At 49.1% G+C, this 27,706-nt stretch overlaps 12 non-coding genes across 12 annotated transcripts; all 12 read right to left on the reverse strand.

The window, feature by feature from the left end:
* Positions 1–2,646: 2,646 nt before the first annotated feature.
* Trnaa-agc (transfer RNA alanine (anticodon AGC)) lies at positions 2,647–2,720 on the reverse strand. The gene has a single exon. It is a non-coding gene; the product is annotated as a tRNA-Ala (tRNA).
* Positions 2,721–5,826: 3,106 nt separating this feature from the next.
* Trnaa-agc (transfer RNA alanine (anticodon AGC)) lies at positions 5,827–5,900 on the reverse strand. The gene has a single exon. It is a non-coding gene; the product is annotated as a tRNA-Ala (tRNA).
* Positions 5,901–8,957: 3,057 nt separating this feature from the next.
* Positions 8,958–9,031, reverse strand: Trnaa-agc (transfer RNA alanine (anticodon AGC)). The gene has a single exon. It is a non-coding gene; the product is annotated as a tRNA-Ala (tRNA).
* A 1,503-nt stretch (positions 9,032–10,534) lies between these two features.
* Positions 10,535–10,608, reverse strand: Trnaa-agc (transfer RNA alanine (anticodon AGC)). The gene has a single exon. It is a non-coding gene; the product is annotated as a tRNA-Ala (tRNA).
* Positions 10,609–12,112: 1,504 nt separating this feature from the next.
* Trnaa-agc (transfer RNA alanine (anticodon AGC)) lies at positions 12,113–12,186 on the reverse strand. The gene has a single exon. It is a non-coding gene; the product is annotated as a tRNA-Ala (tRNA).
* Positions 12,187–13,571: 1,385 nt separating this feature from the next.
* On the reverse strand, positions 13,572–13,645 carry Trnaa-agc (transfer RNA alanine (anticodon AGC)). Its single transcript has one exon. It is a non-coding gene; the product is annotated as a tRNA-Ala (tRNA).
* A 1,514-nt stretch (positions 13,646–15,159) lies between these two features.
* On the reverse strand, positions 15,160–15,233 carry Trnaa-agc (transfer RNA alanine (anticodon AGC)). The gene has a single exon. It is a non-coding gene; the product is annotated as a tRNA-Ala (tRNA).
* Positions 15,234–18,324: 3,091 nt separating this feature from the next.
* Positions 18,325–18,398, reverse strand: Trnaa-agc (transfer RNA alanine (anticodon AGC)). The gene has a single exon. It is a non-coding gene; the product is annotated as a tRNA-Ala (tRNA).
* Positions 18,399–19,901: 1,503 nt separating this feature from the next.
* On the reverse strand, positions 19,902–19,975 carry Trnaa-agc (transfer RNA alanine (anticodon AGC)). Its single transcript has one exon. It is a non-coding gene; the product is annotated as a tRNA-Ala (tRNA).
* A 1,503-nt stretch (positions 19,976–21,478) lies between these two features.
* Trnaa-agc (transfer RNA alanine (anticodon AGC)) lies at positions 21,479–21,552 on the reverse strand. Its single transcript has one exon. It is a non-coding gene; the product is annotated as a tRNA-Ala (tRNA).
* Positions 21,553–23,066: 1,514 nt separating this feature from the next.
* Positions 23,067–23,143, reverse strand: Trnaa-agc (transfer RNA alanine (anticodon AGC)). Its single transcript has one exon. It is a non-coding gene; the product is annotated as a tRNA-Ala (tRNA).
* A 3,088-nt stretch (positions 23,144–26,231) lies between these two features.
* On the reverse strand, positions 26,232–26,305 carry Trnaa-agc (transfer RNA alanine (anticodon AGC)). The gene has a single exon. It is a non-coding gene; the product is annotated as a tRNA-Ala (tRNA).
* Between the last annotated feature and the right edge of the window lie 1,401 nt (positions 26,306–27,706).

Below are 27,706 nucleotides of genomic sequence, written 5' to 3' on the forward strand. Positions count from 1 at the left end.
TTCACACGCTCAGCGAACGATCTGCCAACTGAGCTACAGCTACACACACGACCAAGCCTGACTATTCTCCATTCTTTGCGACTCTGATGTGCACGGACACGATGGTTGGTTGGTTTGTAGCGGCGAAGGTACCAGAATACAAAGGCGCGGACACGTTCATATACACAAGAGTTCCAAGTAGTTTCGATGCTCTGGTATTACGAATGCAAATTCCGTCTGTTTTGAACGTCTTAAATTGAAAGGGCGGTCACAAATTGGTCCATTTCACTCCTTGTCGACAATCACACAGCACCTGAGGTAACAAGCACATCTCGAGCCCCATTGTGCTCTCCATTGTTCATGCCAACTCAGTGCCTCGCTCTTTGCTACTGTGTAAAACTCTTGTCGTCCAACTGCAAAACACTGGGACACAACAAGTTTCCGCGTCCCCATTGCACTGATCGTACTACGAAACGCTCCCCAAACTTGGCAATCACCCATGCAGATGACGTTTCCGACTATACACGACGCTCACGCAACGCTCACGCTAGTGACAGCCTTATTTACAGTTCGACGTCGCGCCAAAGCGAATGAGCACATTTCGCCTATGGCTTAGGCCGCTCTTCTAGTGTGGCTGCTCTGTGTCTGCAGGCAGCGAGAGGCTGCAAGCTTCCTGTGTTCGCACCTATATCACCTGTGCTTCCTTGTCAGAGTCGGACTATCGCAAAACATACAACTCACTCCATGAATTGATTGCTACGGCATCTGTTATCAGCAGTCACAACCAGCAACACCAGTAGCAGCCGACTGACGCAAAGAATGGGAACGTGCAGTGGGATTTACGTGAAGTCGGCGCAAGGCAGATCTTTCCGACGTAGGCTTGAGAATCTTATGGGAACATTTGTACTGTTTCTAAATTGAGTGTAGGTGTGGGAGAAGGGTGCTTCCTGCGCACGAATAAAAGCACGCTCGCCAATTGTGGATGCTAATCGTTCGCTTGTATCTGCCTACACACCTCTGCCGGTTGGGAATTATTCCACTTGCATGGCAAGGTGCGCATGTAGGTGTGTTAAAAATTCTGGAGGCGCTGGGTATCGATGCCAGTACCTCTCGCACGCTAAGCGAGCGCTCTACCATCTGAGCTACGCCCACCCCCCCGATAACTAGTAGTGCTACATACAGACATATCAACGTTACAGACCCTTGCACTCCCATTATTCCGCAGACAAACTCTTCTCTCTATGTATCAGTGAGAGTGTCTTTCAGGTTTCGTGCATTCTGTATCGAATCGTAGTTGGCCACAATGAAAGTGGCACGCATAACGTCGAAAATAGAGTTCAGACACCGCTCTGAGTAAGACGAACGTGTTGTCCACCTCTAGACTTCAATGACGTTAAGCCGTGATACCTAAGACAGATCTGCACTCGATGACACCACGATAACAGCCGGTCCTCACACTTACATCTTGCTCTCCTTATGACAGTATACATCATATCAGTCTGTGACGCTGGTTTTGCAACTTCTTGCGTGCGTTTATGTTCGCCGCGACCAACACTTACCATGCACTGACCACAAAACATGGAGGAGCCGGGGCTTGAACCCGAGACCGTTCACACGCTCAGCGAACGATCTGCCAACTGAGCTACAGCTACACACACGACCAAGCCTGACTATTCTCCATTCTTTGCGACTCTGATGTGCACGGACACGATGGTTGGTTGGTTTGTAGCGGCGAAGGTACCAGAATACAAAGGCGCGGACACGTTCATATACACAAGAGTTCCAAGTAGTTTCGATGCTCTGGTATTACGAATGCAAATTCCGTCTGTTTTGAACGTCTTAAATTGAAAGGGCGGTCACAAATTGGTCCATTTCACTCCTTGTCGACAATCACACAGCACCTGAGGTAACAAGCACATCTCGAGCCCCATTGTGCTCTCCATTTTTCATTCCAACTCAGTGCCTCGCTCTTTGCTACTGTGTAAAACTCTTGTCGTCCAACTGCAAAACACTGGGACACAACAAGTTTCCGCATCCCCATTGCACTGATCGTACTACGAAACGCTCCCCAAACTTGGCAATCACCCATGCAGATGACTTTTCCGACTATACACGACGCTCACGCAACGCTCACGCTAGTGACAGCCTTATTTACAGTTCGACGTCGCGCCAAAGCGAATGAGCACATTTCGCCTATGGCTTAGGCCGCTCTTCTAGTGTGGCTGCTCTGTGTCTGCAGGCAGCGAGAGGCTGCAAGCTTCCTGTGTTCGCACCTATATCACCTGTGCTTCCTTGTCAGAGACAGACTATCGCAAAACATACAACTCACTCCATTAATTGATTGCTACGGCATCTGTTATCAGCAGTCACAACCAGCAACACCAGTAGCAGCCGACTGACGCAAAGAATGGGAACGTGCAGTGGGATTTACGTGAAATCGGCGGAAGGCAGATCTTTCCGACGTAGGCTTGAGAATCTTATGGGAACATTTGTACTGTTTCTAAATTAAGTATAGGTGTGGGAGGAGGGTGCTTCCTGCGCACGAATAAAAGCACGCTCGCCAATTGTGGATGCTAATCGTTCGCTTGTGTCTGCCTACACACCTCTGCCGGTTGGGAATTATTCCACTTGCATGGCAAGGTGCGCATGTAGGTGTGTTAAAAATGCTGGAGGCGCTGGGTATCGATCCCAGTACCTCTCGCACGCTAAGCGAGCGCTCTACCATCTGAGCTACGCCCACCAACCCGACAACTAATTGTGCTACATACAGACATATCAACGTTACAGACCCTTGCACTCCCATTATTCCGCAGACAAACACTACTCTCTATGTATCAGTGAGAGTGTATTTCAGGTTTCGTGCATTCTGAATCGAATCTTAGTTGGCCACAATGAAAGTGGCACGCATAACGTCGAAAATAGAGTTCAGACACCGCTCTGAGTAAGACGAACGTGTTGTCCACCTCTAGACTTCAATGACGTTAAGCCGTGATACCTAAGACAGATCTGCACTCGATGACACCACGATAACAGCCGGTCCTCACACTTACATCTTGCTCTCCTTATGACAGTATACATCATATCAGTCTGTGACGCTGGTTTTGCAACTTCTTGCGTGCGTTTATGTTCGCCGAGACCAACACTTACCATGCACTGACCACAAAACATGGAGGAGCCGGGGCTTGAACCGGAGACCGTTCACACGCTAAGCGAACGATCTGCCAACTGAGCTACAACTACACACACGACCAAGCCTGGCTATTCTCCATTATTTGCGACTCTGATGTGCACGGACACGATGGTTGGTTGGTTTGTAGCGGCGAAGGTACAAGAATACAATGGCGCGGACACGTTCATATACACAAGAGTTCCAAGTAGTTTCGATGCTCTGGTATTACGAATGCAAATTCCGTCTGTTTTGAACGTCTTAAATTGAAAGGGCGGTCACGAATTGGTCCATTTCACTCCTTGTCGACAATCACACAGCACCTGAGGTAACAAGCACATCTCGAGCCCCATTGTGCTCTCCATTGTTCATGCCAACTCAGTGCCTCGCTCTTTGCTACTGTGTAAAACTCTTGTCGTCCAACTGCAAAACACTGGGGCACAACAAGTTTCCGCGTCCCCATTGCACTGATCGTACTACGAAACGCTCCCCAAACTTGGCAATCACCCATGCAGATGACTTTTCCGACTATACACGACGCTCACGCAACGCTCACGCTAGTGACAGCCTTATTTACAGTTCGACGTCGCGCCAAAGCGAATGAGCACATTTCGCCTATGGCTTAGGCCGCTCTTCTAGTGTGGCTGCTCTGTGTCTGCAGGCAGCGAGGGGCTGCAAGCTTCCTGTGTTCGCACCTATATCACCTGTGCTTCCTTGTCAGAGACAGACTATCGCAAAACATACAACTCACTCCATGAATTGATTGCTACGGCATCTGTTATCAGCAGTCACAACCAGCAACACCAGTAGCAGCCGACTGCACGCAAAGAATGGGAACGTGCAGTGGGATTTACGTGAAATCGGCGCAAGGCAGATCTTTCCGACGTAGGCTTGAGAATCTTATGGGAACATTTGTACTGTTTCTAAATTAAGTGTAGGTGTGGGAGGAGGGTGCTTCCTGCGCACAAATAAAAGCACGCTCGCCAATTGTGGATGCTAATCGTTCGCTTGTATCTGCCTACACACCTCTGCCGGTTGGGAATTATTCCACTTGCATGGCAACGTGCGCATGTAGGTGTGTTAAAAATTCTGGAGGCGCTGGGTATCGATCTCAGTACCTCTCGCACGCTAAGCGAGCGCTCTACCTTCTGAGCTACGCCCACCCCCCCCCCGATAACTAATAGTGCTACATACAGTCATATCAACGTTACAGACCCTTGCACTCCCATTATTCCGTAGACAAACACTACTCTCTATGTATCAGTGAGAGTGTCTTTCAGGTTTCGTGCATTCTGTATCGAATCGTAGTTGGCCACAATGAAAGTGGTACGCATAACGTCGAAAATAGAGTTCAGACACCGCTCTGAGTAAGACGAACGTGTTGTCCACCTCTAGACTTCAATGACGTTAAGCCGTGATACCTAAGACAGATCTGCACTCGATGACACCACGATAACAGCCGGTCCTCACACTTACATCTTGCTCTCCTTAGGACAGTATATATCATATCAGTCTGTGACGCTGGTTTTGCAACTTCTTGCGTGCGTTTATGTTCGCCGCGACCAACACTTACCATGCACTGACCACAAAACATGGAGGAGCCGGGGCTTGAACCCGAGACCGTTCACACGCTAAGCGAACGATCTGCCAACTGAGCTACAGCTACACACACGACCAAGCCTGGCTATTCTCCATTCTTTGCGACTCTGATGTGCACGGACACGATGGTTGGTTGGTTTGTAGCGGCGAAGGTACCAGAATACAAAGGCGCGGACACGTTCATATACACAAGAGTTCCAAGTAGTTTCGATGCTCTGGTATTACGAATGCAAATTCCGTCTCTTTTGAACGTCTTAAATTGAAAGGGCGGTCACAAATATGTCCATTTCACTCCTTGTCGACAATCACACAGCACCTGAGGTAACAAGCACATCTCGAGCCCCATTGTGCTCTCCATTGTTCATGCTAACTCAGTGCCTCGCTCTTTGCTACTGTGTAAAACTCTTGTCGTCCAACTGCAAAACACTGGGACACAACAAGTTTCCGCGTCCCCATTGCACTGATCGTACTACGAAACGCTCCCCAAACTTGGCAATCACCCATGCAGATGACTTTTCCGACTATACACGACGCTCACGCAACGCTCACGCTAGTGACAGCCTTATTTACAGTTCGACGTCGCGCCAAAGCAAATGAGCACATTTCGCCTATGGCTTAGGCCGCTCTTCTAGTGTGGCTGCTCTGTGTCTGCAGGCAGCGAGAGGCTGCAAGCTTCCTGTGTTCGCACCTATATCACCTGTGCTTCCTTGTCAGAGACAGACTATCGCAAAACATACAACTCACTCCATGAATTGATTGCTACGGCATCTGTTATCAGCAGTCACAACCAGCAACACCAGTAGCAGCCGACTGACGCAAAGAATGGGAACGTGCAGTGGGATTTACGTGAAATCGGCGCAAGGCAGATCTTTCTGACGTAGGCTTGAGAGTCTTATGGGAACATTTGTACTGTTTCTAAATTAAGTGTAGGTGTGGGAGGAGGGTGCTTCCTGCGCACGAATAAAAGCACGCTCGCCAATTGTGCATGCTACTCGTTCGCTTTTATCTGCCTACACACCTCTGCCGGTTGGGAATTATTCCACTTGCATGGCAAGGTGCGCATGTAGGTGTGTTAAAAATTCTGGAGGCGCTGGGTATCGATCCCAGTACCTCTCGCACGCTAAGCGAGCACTCTACCATCTGAGCTACGCCCACCACCCCGTTAACTAATAGTGCTACATACAGTCATATCAACGTCACAGACCCTTGCACTCCCATTATTCTGCAGACAAACACTACTCTCTATGTATCAGTGAGAGTGTCTTTCAGGTTTCGTGCATTCTGTATCGAATCGTAGTTGGCCACAATGAAAGTGGCACGCATAACGTGAAAATAGAGTTCAGACACCGCTCTGAGTAAGACGAACGTGTTGTCCACCTCTAGACTTCAATGACGTTAAGCCGTGATACCTAAGACAGATCTGCACTCGATGACACCACGATAACAGCCGGTCCTCACACTTACATCTTGCTCTCCTTATGACAGTATACATCATATCAGTCTGTGACGCTGGTTTTGCAACTTCTTGCGTGCGTTTATGTTCGCCGCGACCAACACTTACCATGCACTGACCACAAAACATGGAGGAGCCGGGGCTTGAACCCGAGACCGTTCACACGCTAAGCGAACGATCTGCCAACTGAGCTACAGCTACACACACGACCACGCCTGGCTATTCTCCATTATTTGCGACTCTGATGTGCACGGACACGATGGTTGGTTGATTTGTAGCGGCGAAGGTACAAGAATACAAAGGCGCAGACACGTTCATATACACAAGAGTTCCAAGTAGTTTCGATGCTCTGGTATTACGAATGCAAATTCCGTCTCTTTTGAACGTCTTAAATTGAAAGGGCGGTCACAAATTGGTCCATTTCACTCCTTGTCGACAATCACATAGCACCTGAGGTAACAAGCACATCTCGAGCCCCATTGTGCTCTCCATTGTTCATGCCAACTCAGTGCCTCGCTCTTTGCTACTGTGTAAAACTCTTGTCGTCCAACTGCAAAACACTGGGACACAACAAGTTTCCGCGTCCCCATTGCACTGATCGTACTACGAAACGCTCCCCAAACTTGGCAATCAACCATGCAGATGACTTTTCCGACTATACACGACGCTCACGCAACGCTCACGCTAGTGACAGCCTTATTTACAGTTCGACGTCGCGCCAAAGCGAATGAGCACATTTCGCCTATGGCTTAGGCCGCTCTTCTAGTGTGGCTGCTCTGTGTCTGCAGGCAGCGAGAGGCTGCAAGCTTCCTGTGTTCGCACCTATATCACCTGTGCTTCCTTGTCAGAGACAGACTATCGCAAAACATACAACTCACTCCATGAATTGATTGCTACGGCATCTGTTATCAGCAGTCACAACCAGCAACACCAGTAGCAGCCGACTGCAGGCAAAGAATGGGAACGTGCAGTGGGATTTACGTGAAATCGGCGCAAGGCAGATCTTTCCGACGTAGGCTTGAGAATCTTATGGGAACATTTGTACTGTTTCTAAATTAAGTGTAGGTGTGGGAGGAGGGTGCTTCCTTCGCTTGTATCTGCCTACACACCTCTGCCGGTTGGGAATTATTCCACTTGCATGGCAAGGTGCGCATGTAGGTGTGTTAAAAATTCTGGAGGCGCAGGGTATCGATCCCAGTACCTCTCGCACGCTAAGTGAGCACTCTACCATTTGAGCTACGCCACCCCCCCAGATAACTAATAGTGCTACATACAGTCATATCAACGTCACAGACCCTTGCACTCCCATTGTTCCGCAGACAAACACTACTCTCTATGTATCAGTGAGAGTGTCTTTCAGGTTTCGTGCATTCTGTATCGAATCGTAGTTGGCCACAATGAAAGTGGCACGCATAACGTGAAAATAGAGTTCAGACACCGCTCTGAGTAAGACGAACGTGTTGTCCACCTCTAGACTTCAATGACGTTAAGCCGTGATACCTAAGACAGATCTGCACTCGATGACACCACGATAACAGCCGGTCCTCACACTTACATCTTGCTCTCCTTATGACAGTATACATCATATCAGTCTGTGACGCTGGTTTTGCAACTTCTTGCGTGCGTTTATGTTCGCCGCGACCAACACTTACCATGCACTGACCACAAAACATGGAGGAGCCGGGGCTTGAACCCGAGACCGTTCACACGCTAAGCGAACGATCTGCCAACTGAGCTACAGCTACACACACGACCAAGCCTGGCTATTCTCCATTATTTGCGACTCTGATGTGCACGGACATGATGGTTGGTTGGTTTGTAGCGGCGAAGGTACCAGAATACAAAGGCGCGGACACGTTCATATACACAAGAGTTCCAAGTAGTTTCGATGCTCTGGTATTACGAATGCAAATTCCGTCTGTTTTGAACGTCTTAAATTGAAAGGGCGGTCACAAATTGGTCCATTTCACTCCTTGTCGACAATCACACAGCACCTGAGGTAACAAGCACATCTCGAGCCCCATTGTGCTCTCCATTGTTCATGCCAACTCAGTGCCTCGCTCTTTGCTACTGTGTAAAACTCTTGTCGTCCAACTGCAAAACACTGGGACACAACAAGTTTCCGCGTCCCCATTGCACTGATCGTACTACGAAACGCTCCCCAAACTTGGCAATCACCCATGCAGATGACTTTTCCGACTATACACGACGCTCACGCAACGCTCATGCTAGTGACAGCCTTATTTACAGTTCGACGTCGCGCCAAAGCGAATGAGCATATTTCGCCTATGGCTTAGGCCGCTCTTCTAGTGTGGCTGCTCTGTGTCTGCAGGCAGCGAGAGGCTGCAAGCTTCCTGTGTTCGCACCTATATCACCTGTGCTTCCTTGTCAGAGACAGACTATCGCAAAACATACAACTCACTCCATGAATTGATTGCTACGGCATCTGTTATCAGCAGTCACAACCAGCAACACCAGTAGCAGCCGACTGACGCAAAGAATGGGAACGTGCAGTGGGATTTACGTGAAATCGGCGCAAGGCAGATCTTTCCTACGTAGGCTTGAGAATCTTATGGGAACATTTGTACTGTTTCTAAATTAAGTGTAGGTGTGGGAGGAGGGTGCTTCCTGCGCACGAATAAAAGCACGCTCGCCAATTGTGGATGATAATCGTTCGCTTGTATCTGCCTACACACCTCTGCCGGTTGGGAATTATTCCACTTGCATGGCAAGGTGCGCATGTAGGTGTGTTAAAAATTCTGGAGGCGCTGGGTATCGATCCCAGTACCTCTCGCACGCTAAGCGAGCGCTCTACCATCTGAGCTACGCCCTCCCCCCCGGAAACTAATAGTGCTACATACAGACATATCAACGTTACAGACCCTTGCACTCCCATTATTCCGCAGACAAACACTACTCTCTATGTATCAGTGAGAGTGTCTTTCAGGTTTCGTGCATTCTGTATCGAATCGTAGTTGGCCACAATGAAAGTGGCACGCATAACGTCGAAAATAGAGTTCAGACACCGCTCTGAGTAAGACGAATGTGTTGTCCACCTCTAGACTTCAATGACGTTAAGCCGTGATACCTAAGACAGATCTGCACTCGATGACACCACGATAACAGCCGGTCCCCACACATACATCTTGCTCTCCTTATGACAGTATACATCATATCAGTCTGTGACGCTGGTTTTGCAACTTCTTGCGTGCGTTTATGTTCGCTGCGACCAACACTTACCATGCACTGACCACAAAACATGGAGGAGCCGGGGCTTGAACCCGAGACCGTTCACACGATAAGCGAACGATCTGCCAACTGAGCTACAGCTACACACACGACCAAGCCTGGCTATTCTCCATTCTTTGCGACTCTGATGTGCACGGACACGATGGTTGGTTGGTTTGTAGCGGCGAAGGTACCAGAATACAAAGGCGCGGACACGTTCATATACACAAGAGTTCCAAGTAGTTTCGATGCTCTGGTATTACGAATGCAAATTCCGTCTGTTTTGAACGTCTTAAATTGAAAGGGCGGTCACAAATTGGTCCATTTCACTCCTTGTCGACAATCACACAGCACCTGAGGTAACAAGCACATCTCGAGCCCCATTGTGCTCTCCATTGTTCATGCCAACTCAGTGCCTCGCTCTTTGCTACTGTGTAAAACTCTTGTCGTCCAACTGCAAAACACTGGGACACAACAAGTTTCCGCGTCCCCATTGCACTGATCGTACTACGAAACGCTCCCCAAACTTGGCAATCACCCATGCAGATGACTTTTCCGACTTTACACGACGCTCACGCTAGTGACAGCCTTATTTGCAGTTCGACGTCGCGCCAAAGCGAATGAGCACTTTTCGCCTACGGCTTAGGCCGCTCTTCTAGTGTGGCTGCTCCGTGTCTGCAGGCAGCGAGGGGCTGCAAGCTTCCTGTGTTCGCACCTATATCACCTGTGCTTCCTTGTCAGAGACAGACTATCGCAAAACATACAACTCACTCCATGAATTGATTGCTACGGCATCTGTTATCAGCAGTCACAACCAGCAACACCAGTAGCAGCCGACTGACGCAAAGAATGGGAACGTGCAGTGGGATTTACGTGAAATCGGCGCAAGGCAGATCTTTCCGACGTAGGCTTGAGAATCTTATGGGAACATTTGTACTGTTTCTAAATTAAGTGTAGGTGTGGGAGGAGGGTGCTTCCTGCGCACGAATAAAAGCACGCTCGCCAATTGTGGATGCTAATCGTTCGCTTGTATCTGCCTACACACCTCTGCCGGTTGGGAATTATTCCACTTGCATGGCAAGGTGCGCATGTAGGTGTGTTAAAAATTCTGGAGGCGCTGGGTATCGATCCCAGTACCTCTCGCACGCTAAGCGAGCGCTCTACCATCTGAGCTACGCCCACCCCCCAGATAACTAATAGTGCTACATACAGTCATATCAACGTTACAGACCTTTGCACTCCCATTGCTCCGCAGACAAACACTACTCTCTATGTATCAGTGAGAGTGTCTTTCAGGTTTCGTGCATTCTGTATCGAATCGTAGTTGGCCACAATGAAAGTGGTACGCATAACGTCGAAAATAGAGTTCAGACACCGCCCTGAGTAAGACGAACGTGTTGTCCACCTCTAGACTTCAATGACGTTAAGCCGTGATACCTAAGACAGATCTGCACTCGATGACACCACGATAACAGCCGGTCCTCACACTTACATCTTGCTCTCCTTATGACAGTATACATCATATCAGTCTGTGACGCTGGTTTTGCAACTTCTTGCGTGCGTTTATGTTCGCCGCGACCAACACTTACCATGCACTGACCACAAAACATGGAGGAGCCGGGGCTTGAACCCGAGACCGTTCACACACCAAGCGAACGATCTGCCAACTGAGCTACAGCTACACAAACGACCAAGCCTGGCTATTCTCCGTTCTTTGCGACTCCGATGTGCACGGACACGATGGTTGGTTGGTTTGTAGCGGCGAAGGTACCAGAATACAAAGGCGCGGACACGTTCATATACACAAGAGTTCCAAGTAGTTTCGATGCTCTGGTATTACGAATGCAAATTCCGTCTGTTTTGAACGTCTTAAATTGAAAGGGCGGTCACAAATTGGTCCATTTCACTCCTTGTCGACAATCACACAGCACCTGAGGTAACAAGCACATCTCGAGCCCCATTGTGCTCTCCATTGTTCATGCCAACTCAGTGCCTCGCTCTTTGCTACTGTGTAAAACTCTTGTCGTCCAACTGCAAAACACTGGGACACAACAAGTTTCCGCGTCCCCATTGCACTGATCGTACTACGAAACGCTCCCCAAACTTGGCAATCACCCATGCAGATGACTTTTCCGACTTTACACGACGCTCACGCTAGTGACAGCCTTATTTACAGTTCGACGTCGCGCCAAAGCGAATGAGCACTTTTCGCCTACGGCTTAGGCCGCTCTTCTAGTGTGGCTGCTCTGTGTCTGCAGGCAGCGAGGGGCTGCAAGCTTCCTGTGTTCGCACCTATATCACCTGTGCTTCCTTGTCAGAGACAGACTATCGCAAAACATACAACTCACTCCATGAATTGATTGCTACGGCATCTGTTATCAGCAGTCACAACCAGCAACACCAGTAGCAGCCGACTGCACGCAAAGAATGGGAACGTGCAGTGGGATTTACGTGAAATCGGCGCAAGGCAGATCTTTCCGACGTAGGCTTGAGAATCTTATGGGAACATTTGTACTGTTTCTAAATTAAGTGTAGGTGTGGGAGGAGGGTGCTTCCTGCGCACGAATAAAAGCACGCTCGCCAATTGTGGATGCTAATCGTTCGCTTGTATCTGCCTACACACCTCTGCCGGTTGGGAATTATTCCACTTGCATGGCAAGGTGCGCATGTAGGTGTGTTAAAAATTCTGGAGGCGCTGGGTATCGATCCCAGTACCTCTCGCATGCTAAGCGAGCGCTCTACCATCTGAGCTACGCCCACCCCCACGATAACTAATAGTGCTACATACAGTCATATCAACGTTACAGACCCTTGCACTCCCATTGTTCCGCAGACAAACACTACTCTCTATGTATCAGTGAGAGTGTCTTTCAGGTTTCGTGCATTCTGTATCGAATCGTAGTTGGCCACAATGAAAGTGGTACGCATAACGCCGAAAATAGAGTTCAGACACCGCTCTGAGTAAGACGAACGTGTTGTCCACCTCTAGACTTCAATGACGTTAAGCCGTGATACCTAAGACAGATCTGCACTCGATGACACCACGATAACAGCCGGTCCTCACACTTACATCTTGCTCTCCTTATGACAGTATACATCATATCAGTCTGTGACGCTGGTTTTGCAACTTCTTGCGTGCGTTTATGTTCGCCGCGACCAACACTTACCATGCACTGACCACAAAACATGGAGGAGCCGGGGCTTGAACCCGAGACCGTTCACACGCCAAGCGAACGATCTGCCAACTGAGCTACAGCTACACAAACGACCAAGCCTGGCTATTCTCCGTTCTTTGCGACTCTGATGTGCACGGACACGATGGTTGGTTGGTTTGTAGCGGCGAAGGTACCAGAATACAAAGGCGCGGACACGTTCATATACACAAGAGTTCCAAGTAGTTTCGATGCTCTGGTATTACGAATGCAAATTCCGTCTGTTTTGAACGTCTTAAATTGAAAGGGCGGTCACAAATTGGTCCATTTCACTCCTTGTCGACAATCACACAGCACCTGAGGTAACAAGCACATCTCGAGCCCCATTGTGCTCTCCATTGTTCATGCCAACTCAGTGCCTCGCTCTTTGCTACTGTGTAAAACTCTTGTCGTCCAACTGCAAAACACTGGGACACAACAAGTTTCCGCGTCCCCATTGCACTGATCGTACTACGAAACGCTCCCCAAACTTGGCAATCACCCATGCAGATGACTTTTCCGACTTTACACGACGCTCACGCTAGTGACAGCCTTATTTACAGTTCGACGTCGCGCCAAAGCGAATGAGCACTTTTCGCCTACGGCTTAGGCCGCTCTTCTAGTGTGGCTGCTCTGTGTCTGCAGGCAGCGAGGGGCTGCAAGCTTCCTGTGTTCGCACCTATATCACCTGTGCTTCCTTGTCAGAGACAGACTATCGCAAAACATACAACTCACTCCATGAATTGATTGCTACGGCATCTGTTATCAGCAGTCACAACCAGCAACACCAGTAGCAGCCGACTGACGCAAAGAATGGGAACGTGCAGTGGGATTTACGTGAAATCGGCGCAATTGTGGATGCTAATCGTTCGCTTGTATCTGCCTACACACCTCTGCCGGTTGGGAATTATTCCACTTGCATGGCAAGGTGCGCATGTAGGTGTGTTAAAAATTCTGGAGGCGCTGGGTATCGATCCCAGTACCTCTCGCACGCTAAGCGAGTGCTCTACCATCTGAGCTACGCCCACCCCCCAGATAACTAATAGTGCTACATACAGTCATATCAACGTTACAGACCTTTGCACTCCCATTGCTCCGCAGACAAACACTACTCTCTATGTATCAGTGAGAGTGTCTTTCAGGTTTCGTGCATTCTGTATCGAATCGTAGTTGGCCACAATGAAAGTGGTACGCATAACGCCGAAAATAGAGTTCAGACACCGCTCTGAGTAAGACGAACGTGTTGTCCACCTCTAGACTTCAATGACGTTAAGCCGTGATACCTAAGACAGATCTGCACTCGATGACACCACGATAACAGCCGGTCCTCACACTTACATCTTGCTCTCCTTATGACAGTATACATCATATCAGTCTGTGATGCTGGTTTTGCAACTTCTTGCGTGCGTTTATGTTCGCCGCGACCAACACTTACCATGCACTGACCACAAAACATGGAGGAGGCGGGGCTTGAACCCGAGACCGTTCACACGCCAAGCGAACGATCTGCCAACTGAGCTACAGCTACACAAACGACCAAGCCTGGCTATTCTCCGTTCTTTGCGACTCTGATGTGCACGGACACGATGGTTGGTTGGTTTGTAGCGGCGAAGGTACCAGAATACAAAGGCGCGGACACGTTCATATACACAAGAGTTCCAAGTAGTTTCGATGCTCTGGTATTACGAATGCAAATTCCGTCTGTTTTGAACGTCTTAAATTGAAAGGGCGGTCACGAATTGGTCCATTTCACTCCTTGTCGACAATCACACAGCACCTGAGGTAACAAGCACATCTCGAGCCCCATTGTGCTCTCCATTGTTCATGCCAACTCAGTGCCTCGCTCTTTGCTACTGTGTAAAACTCTTGTCGTCCAACTGCAAAACACTGGGGCACAACAAGTTTCCGCGTCCCCATTGCACTGATCGTACTACGAAACGCTCCCCAAACTTGGCAATCACCCATGCAGATGACTTTTCCGACTATACACGACGCTCACGCAACGCTCACGCTAGTGACAGCCTTATTTACAGTTCGACGTCGCGCCAAAGCGAATGAGCACATTTCGCCTATGGCTTAGGCCGCTCTTCTAGTGTGGCTGCTCTGTGTCTGCAGGCAGCGAGGGGCTGCAAGCTTCCTGTGTTCGCACCTATATCACCTGTGCTTCCTTGTCAGAGACAGACTATCGCAAAACATACAACTCACTCCATGAATTGATTGCTACGGCATCTGTTATCAGCAGTCACAACCAGCAACACCAGTAGCAGCCGACTGACGCAAAGAATGGGAACGTGCAGTGGGATTTACGTGAAATCGGCGCAACGCAGATCTTTCCGACGTAGGCTTGAGAATCTTATGGGAACATTTGTACTGTTTCTAAATTAAGTGTAGGTGTGGGAGGAGGGTGCTTCCTGCGCACGAATAAAAGCACGCTCGCCAATTGTGGATGCTAATCGTTCGCTTGTATCTGCCTACACACCTCTGCCGGTTGGGAATTATTCCACTTGCATGGCAAGGTGCGCATGTAGGTGTGTTAAAAATTCTGGAGGCGCTGGGTATCGATCCCAGTACCTCTCGCACGCTAAGCGAGCGCTCTACCATCTGAGCTACGCCCACCCCCCCGACAACTAATAGTGCTACATACAGACATATCAACGTTACAGACCCTTGCACTCCCATTATTCCGCAGACAAACACTACTCTCTATGTATCAGTGAGAGTGTCTTTCAGGTTTCGTGCATTCTGTATCGAATCGTAGTTGGCCACAATGAAAGTGGCACGCATAACGTCGAAAATAGAGTTCAGACACCGCTCTGAGTAAGACGAACGTGTTGTCCACCTCTAGACTTCAATGACGTTAAGCCGTGATACCTAAGACAGATCTGCACTCGATGACACCACGATAACAGCCGGTCCTCACACTTACATCTTGCTCTCCTTATGACAGTATACATCATATCAGTCTGTGACGCTGGTTTTGCAACTTCTTGCGTGCGTTTATGTTCGCCGCGACCAACACTTACCATGCACTGACCACAAAACATGGACGAGCCGGGGCTTGAACCCGAGACCGTTCACACGCTAAGCGAACGATCTGCCAACTGAGCTACAGCTACACACACGACCAAGCCTGGCTACTCTCCATTCTTTGCGACTCTGATGTACACGGACACGATGGTTGGTTGGTTTGTAGCGGCGAAGGTACCAGAATACAAAGGCGCGGACACGTTCATATACACAAGAGTTCGAAGTAGTTTCGATGCTCTGGTATTACGAATGCAAATTCCGTCTGTTTTGAACGTCTTAAATTGAAAGAGCGGTCACAAATTGGTCCATTTCACTCCTTGTCGACAATCACACAGCACCTGAGGTAACAAGCACATCTCGAGCCCCATTGTGCTCTCCATTGTTCATGCCAACTCAGTGCCTCGCTCTTTGCTACTGTGTAAAACTCTTGTCGTCTAACTGAAAAACACTGGGACACAACAAGTTTCCGCGTCTCCCTTGCACTGATCGTACTACGAAACGCTCCCCAAACTTGGCAATCACCCATTTTTGTTAACTTTTCCGACTTTATACGACGCTCACGCAACGCTCACGCTAGTGACAGCCTTATTTACAGTTCGACGTCGCGCCAAAGCGAATGAGCACATTTCGCCTACGGCTTAGGCCGCTCTTCTAGTGTGGCTGCTCTGTGTCTGCAGGCAGCGAGGGGCTGCAAGCTTCCTGTGTTCGCACCTATATCACCTGTGCTTCCTTGTCAGAGACAGACTATCGCAAAACATACAACTCACTCCATGAATTGATTGCTACGGCATCTGTTATCAGCAGTCACAACCAGCAACACCAGTAGCAGCCGACTGACGCAAAGAATGGGAACGTGCAGTGGGATTTACGTGAAATCGGCGCAAGGCAGATCTTTCCGACGTAGGCTTGAGAATCTTATGGGAACATTTGTACTGTTTCTAAATTAAGTGTAGGTGTGGGAGGAGGGTGCTTCCTGCGCACGAATAAAAGCACGCTCGCCAATTGTGGATGCTAATCGTTCGCTTGTATCTGCCTACACACCTCTGCCGGTTGGGAATTATTCCACTTGCATGGCAAGGTGCGCATGTAGGTGTGTTAAAAATTCTGGAGGCGCTGGGTATCGATCCCAGCACCTCTCGCACGCTAAGCGAGGGCTCTACCATCTGAGCTACGCCCACCCCCCCGATAACTAATAGTGCTACATACAGTCATATCAACGTTACAGACCCTTGCACTCCCATTATTCCGCAGACAAACACTACTCTCTATGTATCAGTGAGGGTGTCTTTCAGGTTTCGTGCATTCTGTATCGAATCGTAGTTGGCCACAATGAAAGTGGTACGCATAACGTCGAAAATAGAGTTCAGACACCGCTCTGAGTAAGACGAACGTGTTGTCCACCTCTAGACTTCAATGACGTTAAGCCGTGATACCTAAGACAGATCTGCACTCGATGACACCACGATAACAGCCGGTCCTCACACTTACATCTTGCTCTCCTTATGACAGTATACATCATATCAGTCTGTGACGCTGGTTTTGCAACTTCTTGCGTGCGTTTATGTTCGCCGCGACCAACACTTACCATGCACTGACCACAAAACATGGAGGAGCCGGGGCTTGAACCCGAGACCGTTCACACGCTAAGCGAACGATCTGCCAACTGAGCTACAGCTACACACACGACCAAGCCTGGCTACTCTCCATTCTTTGCGACTCTGATGTACACGGACACGATGGTTGGTTGGTTTGTAGCGGCGAAGGTACCAGAATACTAAGGCGCGGACACGTTCATATACACAAGAGTTCCAAGTAGTTTCGATGCTCTGGTATTACGAATGCAAATTCCGTCTGTTTTGAACGTCTTAAATTGAAAGGGCGGTCACAAATTGGTCCATTTCACTCCTTGTCGACAATCACACAGCACCTGAGGTAACAAGCACATCTCGAGCCCCATTGTGCTCTCCATTGTTCATGCCAACTCAGTGCCTCGCTCTTTGCTACTGTGTAAAACTCTTGTCGTCCAACTGAAAAACACTGGGACACAACAAGTTTCCGCGTCTCCATTGCACTGATCGTACTACGAAACGCTCCCCAAACTTGGCAATCACCCATGCAGATGACTTTTCCGACTTTACACGACGCTCACGCTAGTGACAGCCTTATTTACAGTTCGACGTCGCGCCAAAGCGAATGAGCACATTTCGCCTACGGCTTAGGCCGCTCTTCTAGTGTGGCTGCTCTGTGTCTGCAGGCAGCGAGGGGCTGCAAGCTTCCTGTGTTCGCACCTATATCACCTGTGCTTCCTTGTCAGAGACAGACTATCGCAAAACATACAACTCACTCCATGAATTGATTGCTACGGCATCTGTTATCAGCAGTCACAACCAGCAACACCAGTAGCAGCCGACTGACGCAAAGAATGGGAACGTGCAGTGGGATTTACGTGAAATCGGCGCAAGGCAGATCTTTCCGACGTAGGCTTGAGAATCTTATGGGAGCATTTGTACTGTTTCTAAATTAAGTGTAGGTGTGGGAGGAGGGGCTTCCTGCGCACGAATAAAAGCACGCTCGCCAATTGTGGATGATAATCGTTCGCTTGTATCTGCCTACACACCTCTGCCGGTTCGGAATTATTCCACTTGCATGGCAAGGTGCGCATGTAGGTGTGTTAAAGATTCTGGAGGCGCTGGGTATCGATCCCAGTACCTCTCGCACGCTAAGCGAGCGCTCTACCATCTGAGCTACGCCCACCCCCCCGATAACTAATAGTGCTACATACAGTCATATCAACGTTACAGACCCTTGCACTCCCATTATTCCGCAGACAAACACTACTCTCTATGTATCAGTGAGAGTGTCTTTCAGGTTTCGTGCATTCTGTATCGAATCGTAGTTGGCCACAATGAAAGTGGTACGCATAACGTCGAAAATAGAGTTCAGACACCGCTCTGAGTAAGACGAACGTGTTGTCCACCTCTAGACTTCAATGACGTTAAGCCGTGATACCTAAGACAGATCTGCACTCGATGACACCACGATAACAGCCGGTCCTCACACTTACATCTTGCTCTCCTTATGACAGTATACATCATATCAGTCTGTGACGCTGGTTTTGCAACTTCTTGCGTGCGTTTATGTTCGCCGCGACCAACACTTACCATGCATTGACCACAAAACATGGAGGAGCCAGGGCTTGAACCCGAGACCGTTCACACGCTAAGCGAACGATCTGCCAACTGAGCTACAGCTACACACACGACCAAGCCTGGCTATTCTCCATTCTTTGCGACTCTGATGTGCACGGACACGATGGTTGGTTGGTTTGTAGCGGCGAAGGTACCAGAATACAAAGGCGCGGACACGTTCATATACACAAGAGTTCCAAGTAGTTTCGATGCTCTGGTATTACGAATGCAAATTCCGTCTGTTTTGAACGTCTTAAATTGAAAGGGCGGTCACAAATTGGTCCATTTCACTCCTTGTCGACAATCACACAGCACCTGAGGTAACAAGCACATCTCGAGCCCCATTGTGCTCTCCATTGTTCATGCCAACTCAGTGCCTCGCTCTTTGCTACTGTGTAAAACTCTTGTCGTCCAACTGCAAAACACTGGGACACAACAAGTTTCCGCGTCTCCATTGCACTGATCGTACTACGAAACGCTCCCCAAACTTGGCAATCAGCCATGCAGATGACTTTTCCGACTTTACACGACGCTCACGCTAGTGACAGCCTTATTTACAGTTCGACGTCGCGCCAAAGCGAATGAGCACATTTCGCCTACGGCTTAGGCCGCTTTTCTAGTGTGGCTGCTCTGTGTCTGCAGGCAGCGAGGGGCTGCAAGCTTCCTGTGTTCGCACCTATATCACCTGTGCTTCCTTGTCAGAGACAGACTATCGCAAAACATACAACTCACTCCATGAATTGACTGCTACGGCATCTGTTATCAGCAGTCACAACCAGCAACACCAGTAGCAGCCGACTGACGCAAAGAATGGGAACGTGCAGTGGGATTTACGTGAAATCGGCGCAAGGCAGATCTTTCCGACGTAGGCTTGAGAATCTTATGGGAACATTTGTACTGTTTCTAAATTAAGTGTAGTTGTGGGAGGAGGGTGCTTCCTGCGCACGAATAAAAGCACGCTCGCCAATTGTGGATGCTAATCGTTCGCTTGTATCTGCCTACACACCTCTGCCGGTTGGGAATTATTCCACTTGCATGGCAAGGTGCGCATGTAGGTGTGTAAAAAATTCTGGAGGCGCTGGGTATCGATCCCAGTACCTCTCGCACGCTAAGCGAGCGCTCTACCATCTGAGCTACGCCCACCCCCCCGATAACTAATAGTGCTACATACAGTCATATCAACGTTACAGACCCTTGCACTCCCATTATTCCGCAGACAAACACTACTCTCTATGTATCAGTGAGAGTGTCTTTCAGGTTTCGTGCATTCTGTATCGAATCGTAGTTGGCCACAATGAAAGTGGTACGCATAACGTAGAAAATAGAGTTCAGACACCGCTCTGAGTAAGACGAACGTGTTGTCCACCTCTAGACTTCAATGACGTTAAGCCGTGATACCTAAGACAGATCTGCACTCGATGACACCACGATAACAGCCGGTCCTCACACTTACATCTTGCTCTCCTTATGACAGTATACATCATATCAGTCTGTGACGCTGGTTTTGCAACTTCTTGCGTGCGTTTATGTTCGCCGCGACCAACACTTACCATGCACTGACCACAAAACATGGAGGAGCCGGGGCTTGAACCCGAGACCGTTCACACGCTAAGCGAACGATCTGCCAACTGAGCTACAGCTACACACACGACCAAGCCTGGCTATTCTCCATTCTTTGCGACTCTGATGTGCACGGACACGATGGTTGGTTGGTTTGTAGCGGCGAAGGTACCAGAATACAAAGGCGCGGACACGTTCATATACACAAGAGTTCCAAGTAGTTTCGATGCTCTGGTATTACGAATGCAAATTCCGTCTGTTTTGAACGTCTTAAATTGAAAGGGCGGTCACAAATTGGTCCATTTCACTCCTTGTCGACAATCACACAGCACCTGAGGTAACAAGCACATCTCGAGCCCCATTGTGCTCTCCATTGATCATGCCAACTCAGTGCCTCGCTCTTTGCTACTGTGTAAAACTCTTGTCGTCCAACTGCAAAACACTGGGACACAACAAGTTTCCGCGTCTCCATTGCACTGATCGTACTACGAAACGCTCCCCAAACTTGGCAATCACCCATGCAGATGACTTTTCCGACTTTACACGACGCTCACGCTAGTGACAGCCTTATTTACAGTTCGACGTCGCGCCAAAGCGAATGAGCACATTTCGCCTACGGCTTAGGCCGCTCTTCTAGTGTGGCTGCTCTGTGTCTGCAGGCAGCGAGGGGCTGCAAGCTTCCTGTGTTCGCACCTATATCACCTGTGCTTCCTTGTCAGAGACAGACTATCGCAAAACATACAACTCACTCCATGAATTGACTGCTACGGCATCTGTTATCAGCAGTCACAACCAGCAACACCAGTAGCAGCCGACTGACGCAAAGAATGGGAACGTGCAGTGGGATTTACGTGAAATCGGCGCAAGGCAGATCTTTCCGACGTAGGCTTGAGAATCTTATGGGAACATTTGTACTGTTTCTAAATTAAGTGTAGGTGTGGGAGGAGGGTGCTTCCTGCGCACGAATAAAAGCACGCTCGCCAATTGTGGATGCTAATCGTTCGCTTGTATCTGCCTACACACCTCTGCCGGTTGGGAATTATTCCACTTGCATGGCAAGGTGCGCATGTAGGTGTGTAAAAAATTCTGGAGGCGCTGGGTATCGATCCCAGTACCTCTCGCACGCTAAGCGAGCGCTCTACCATCTGAGCTACGCCCACCCCCCCGATAACTAATAGTGCTACATACAGTCATATCAACGTTACAGACCCTTGCACTCCCATTATTCCGCAGACAAACACTACTCTCTATGTATCAGTGAGAGTGTCTTTCAGGTTTCGTGCATTCTGTATCGAATCGTAGTTGGCCACAATGAAAGTGGTACGCATAACGTAGAAAATAGAGTTCAGACACCGCTCTGAGTAAGACGAACGTGTTGTCCACCTCTAGACTTCAATGACGTTAAGCCGTGATACCTAAGACAGATCTGCACTCGATGACACCACGATAACAGCCGGTCCTCACACTTACATCTTGCTCTCCTTATGACAGTATACATCATATCAGTCTGTGACGCTGGTTTTGCAACTTCTTGCGTGCGTTTATGTTCGCCGCGACCAACACTTACCATGCACTGACCACAAAACATGGAGGAGCCGGGGCTTGAACCCGAGACCGATCACACGCTAAGCGAACGATCTGCCAACTGAGCTACAGCTACACACACGACCAAGCCTGGCTATTCTCCATTCTTTGCGACTCTGATGTACACGGACACGATGGTTGGTTGGTTTGTAGCGGCGAAGGTACCAGAATACAAAGGCGCGGACACGTTCATATACACAAGAGTTCCAAGTAGTTTCGATGCTCTGGTATTACGAATGCAAATTCCGTCTGTTTTGAACGTCTTAAATTGAAAGGGCGGTCACAAATTGGTCCATTTCACTCCTTGTCGACAATCACACAGCACCTGAGGTAACAAGCACATCTCGAGCCCCATTGTGCTCTCCATTGTTCATGCCAACTCAGTGCCTCGCTCTTTGCTACTGTGTAAAACTCTTGTCGTCCAACTGAAAAACACTGGGACACAACAAGTTTCCGCGTCTCCATTGCACTGATCGTACTACGAAACGCTCCCCAAACTTGGCAATCACCCATGCAGATGACTTTTCCGACTTTACACGACGCTCACGCAACGCTCACGCTAGTGACAGCCTTATTTACAGTTCGACGTCGCGCCAAAGCGAATGAGCACATTTCGCCTACGGCTTAGGCCGCTCTTCTAGTGTGGCTGCTCTGTGTCTGCAGGCAGCGAGGGGCTGCAAGCTTCCTGTGTTCGCACCTATATCACCTGTGCTTCCTTGTCAGAGACAGACTATCGCAAAACATACAACTCACTCCATGAATTGATTGCTACGGCATCTGTTATCAGCAGTCACAACCAGCAACACCAGTAGCACCCGACTGACGCAAAGAATGGGAACGTGCAGTGGGATTTACGTGAAATCGGCGCAAGGCAGATCTTTCCGACGTAGGCTTGAGAATCTTATGGGAACATTTGTACTGTTTCTAAATTAAGTGTAGGTGTGGGAGGAGGGTGCTTCCTGCGCACGAATAAAAGCACGCTCGCCAATTGTGGATGCTAATCGTTCGCTTGTATCTGCCTACACACCTCTGCCGGTTGGGAATTATTCCACTTGCATGGCAAGGTGCGCATGTAGGTGTGTTAAAAATTCTGGAGGCGCTGGGTATCGATCCCAGTACCTCTCGCACGCTAAGCGAGCGCTCTACCATCTGAGCTACGCCCAACCCCCCCCCCCCCCCACGATAACTAGTAGTGCTACATACAGTCATATCAACGTCACAGACCCTTGCACTCCCATTATTCCGCAGACAAACACTACTCTCTATGTATCTGTGAGAGTGTCTTTCAGGTTTCGTGCATTCTGTATCGAATCGTATTTGGCCACAATGAAAGTGGTACGCATAACGTAGAAAATAGAGTTCAGACACCGCTCTGAGTAAGACGAACGTGTTGTCCACCTCTAGACTTCAATGACGTTAAGCCGTGATACCTAAGACAGATCTGCACTCGATGACACCACGATAACAGCCGGTCCTCACACTTACATCTTGCTCTCCTTCTGACAGTATACATCATATCAGTCTGTGACGCTGGTTTTGCAATTTCTTGCGTGCGTTTATGTTCGCCGCGACCAACACTTACCATGCACCGACCACAAAACATGGAGGAGCCGGGGCTTGAACCCGAGACCGATCACACGCTAAGCGAACGATCTGCCAACTGAGCTACAGCTACACACACGACCAAGCCTGGCTATTCTCCATTCTTTGCGACTCTGATGTACACGGACACGATGGTTGGTTGGTTTGTAGCGGCGAAGGTACCAGAATACAAAGGCGCGGACACGTTCATATACACAAGAGTTCCAAGTAGTTTCGATGCTCTGGTATTACGAATGCAAATTCCGTCTGTTTTGAACGTCTTAAATTGAAAGGGCGGTCACAAATTGGTCCATTTCACTCCTTGTCGACAATCACACAGCACCTGAGGTAACAAGCACATCTCGAGCCCCATTGTGCTCTCCATTGTTCATGCCAACTCAGTGCCTCGCTCTTTGCTACTGTGTAAAACTCTTGTCGTCCAACTGCAAAACACTGGGACACAACAAGTTTCCGCGTCTCCATTGCACTGATCGTACTACGAAACGCTCCCCAAACTTGGCAATCACCCATGCAGATGACTTTTCCGACTTTACACGACGCTCACGCTAGTGACAGCCTTATTTACAGTTCGACGTCGCGCCAAAGCGAATGAGCACATTTCGCCTACGGCTTAGGCCGCTCTTCTAGTGTGGCTGCTCTGTGTCTGCAGGCAGCGAGGGGCTGCAAGCTTCCTGTGTTCGCACCTATATCACCTGTGCTTCCTTGTCAGAGACAGACTATCGCAAAACATACAACTCAATCCATGAATTGATTGCTACGGCATCTGTTATCAGCAGTCACAACCAGCAACACCAGTAGCAGCCGACTGACGCAAAGAATGGTAACGTGCAGTGGGATTTACGTGAAATCGGCGCAAGGCAGATCTTTCCGACGTAGGCTTGAGAATCTTATGGGAACATTTGTACTGTTTCTAAATTAAGTGTAGGTGTGGGAGGAGGGTGCTTCCTGCGCACGAATAAAAGCACGCTCGCCAATTGTGGATGCTAATCGTTCGCTTGTATCTGCCTACACACCTCTGCCGGTTGGGAATTATTCCACTTGCATGGCAAGGTGCGCATGTAGGTGTGTAAAAAATTCTGGAGGCGCTGGGTATCGATCCCAGTACCTTTCGCACGCTAAGCGAGCGTTCTACCATCTGAGCTACGCCCACCCCCCCGATAACTAATAGTGCTACATACAGTCATATCAACGTTACAGACCCTTGCACTCCCATTATTCCGCAGACAAACACTACTCTCTATGTATCAGGGAGGGTGTCTTTCAGGTTTCGTGCATTCTGTATCGAATCGTAGTTGACCACAATGAAAGTGGTACGCATAACGTAGAAAATAGAGTTCAGACACCGCTCTGAGTAAGACGAACGTGTTGTCCACCTCTAGACTTCAATGACGTTAAGCCGTGATACCTAAGACAGATCTGCACTCGATGACACCACGATAACAGCCGGTCCTCACACTTACATCTTGCTCTCCTTATGACAGTATACATCATATCAGTCTGTGACGCTGGTTTTGCAACTTCTTGCGTGCGTTTATGTTCGCCGCGACCAACACTTACCATGCACTGACCACAAAACATGGAGGAGCCGGGGCTTGAACCCGAGACCGTTCACACGCTAAGCGAACGATCTGCCAACTGAGCTACAGCTACACACACGACCAAGCCTGGCTATTCTCCATTCTTTGCGACTCTGATGTACACGGACACGATGGTTGGTTGGTTTGTAGCGGCGAAGGTACCAGAATACAAAGGCGCGGACACGTTCATATACACAAGAGTTCCAAGTAGTTTCGATGCTCTGGTATTACGAATGCAAATTCCGTCTGTTTTGAACGTCTTAAATTGAAAGGGCGGTCACAAATTGGTCCATTTCACTCCTTGTCGACAATCACACAGCACCTGAGGTAACAAGCACATCTCGAGCCCCATTGTGCTCTCCATTGTTCATGCCAACTCAGTGCCTCGCTCTTTGCTACTGTGTAAAACTCTTGTCGTCCAACTGCAAAACACTGGGACACAACAAGTTTCCGCGTCTCCATTGCACTGATCGTACTACGAAACGCTCCCCAAACTTGGCAATCACCCATGCAGATGACTTTTCCGACTTTACACGACGCTCACGCTAGTGACAGCCTTATTTACAGTTCGACGTCGCGCCAAAGCGAATGAGCACATTTCGCCTACGGCTTAGGCCGCTCTTCTAGTGTGGCTGCTCTGTGTCTGCAGGCAGCGAGGGGCTGCAAGCTTCCTGTGTGCGCACCTATATCACCTGTGCTTCCTTGTCAGAGACAGACTATCGCAAAACATACAACTCACTCCATGAATTGATTGCTACGGCATCTGTTATCAGCAGTCACAACCAGCAACACCAGTAGCAGCCGACTGACGCAAAGAATGGGAACGTGCAGTGGGATTTACGTGAAATCGGCGCAAGGCAGATCTTTCCGACGTAGGCTTGAGAATCTTATGGGAACATTTGTACTGTTTCTAAATTAAGTGTAGGTGTGGGAGGAGGGTGCTTCCTGCGCACGAATAAATGCACGCTCGCCAATTGTAGATGCTAATCGTTCGCTTGTATCTGCCTTCACACCTCTGCCGGTTGGGAATTACTCCACTTGCATGGCAAGGTGCGCATGTAGGTGTGTTAAAAATTCTGGAGGCGCTGGGTATCGATCCCAGTACCTCTCGCACGCTAAGCGAGCGCTCTACCATCTGAGCTACGCCCACCCCCCCGATAACTAGTAGTGCTACATACAGTCATATAAACGTCACAGACCCTTGCACTCCCATTATTCCGCAGACAAACACTACTCTCTATGTATCAGTGAGGGTGTCTTTCAGGTTTCGTGCATTCTGTATCGAATCGTAGTTGGCCACAATGAAAGTGGCACGCATAACGTCGAAAATAGAGTTCAGACACCGTTCTGAGTAAGACGAACGTGTTGTCCACCTCTAGACTTCAATGACGTTAAGCCGTGATACCTAAGACAGATCTGCACTCGATGACACCACGATAACAGCCGGTCCTCACACTTACATCTTGCTCTCCTTATGACAGTATACATCATATCAGTCTGTGACGCTGGTTTTGCAACTTCTTGCGTGCGTTTATGTTCGCCGCGACCAACACTTACCATGCACTGACCACAAAACATGGAGGAGCCGGGGCTCGAACCCGAGACCGATCACACGCTAAGCGAACGATCTGCCAACTGAGCTACAGCTACACACACGACCAAGCCTGGCTATTCTCCATTCTTTGCGACTCTGATGTACACGGACACGATGGTTGGTTGGTTTGTAGCGGCGAAGGTACCAGAATACAAAGGCGCGGACACGTTCATATACACAAGAGTTCCAAGTAGTTTCGATGCTCTGGTATTACGAATGCAAATTCCGTCTGTTTTGAACGTCTTAAATTGAAAGGGCGGTCACAAATTGGTCCATTTCACTCCTTGTCGACAATCACACAGCACCTGAGGTAACAAGCACATCTCGAGCCCCATTGTGCTCTCCATTGTTCATGCCAACTCAGTGACTCGCTCTTTGCTACTGTGTAAAACTCTTGTCGTCCAACTGCAAAACACTGGGACACAACAAGTTTCCGCGTCTCCATTGCACTGATCGTACTACGAAACGCTCCCCAAACTTGGCAATCACCGATGCAGATGACTTTTCCGACTTTCCACGACGCTCACGCTAGTGACAGCCTTATTTACAGTTCGACGTCGCGCCAAAGCGAATGAGCACATTTCGCCTACGGCTTAGGCCGCTCTTCTAGTGTGGCTGCTCTGTGTCTGCAGGCAGCGAGGGGCTGCAAGCTTCCTGTGTTCGCACCTATATCACCTGTGCTTCCTTGTCAGAGACAGACTATCGCAAAACATACAACTCACTCCATGAATTGATTGCTACGGCATCTGTTATCAGCAGTCACAACCAGCAACACCAGTAACAGCCGACTGACGCAAAGAATGGGAACGTGCAGAGGGGTTTACGTGAAATCGGCGCAAGGCAGACCTTTCCAACGTAGGCTTGAGAATCTTATGGGAACATTTGTACTGTTTCTAAATTAAGTGTAGGTGTGGGAGGAGGGTGCTTCCTGCGCACGAATAAAAGCACGCTCGCCAAT

This window comes from Schistocerca gregaria, chromosome 11, assembly GCF_023897955.1.
Source record: "Schistocerca gregaria isolate iqSchGreg1 chromosome 11, iqSchGreg1.2, whole genome shotgun sequence".
Taxonomy (NCBI): domain Eukaryota; kingdom Metazoa; phylum Arthropoda; class Insecta; order Orthoptera; family Acrididae; genus Schistocerca; species Schistocerca gregaria.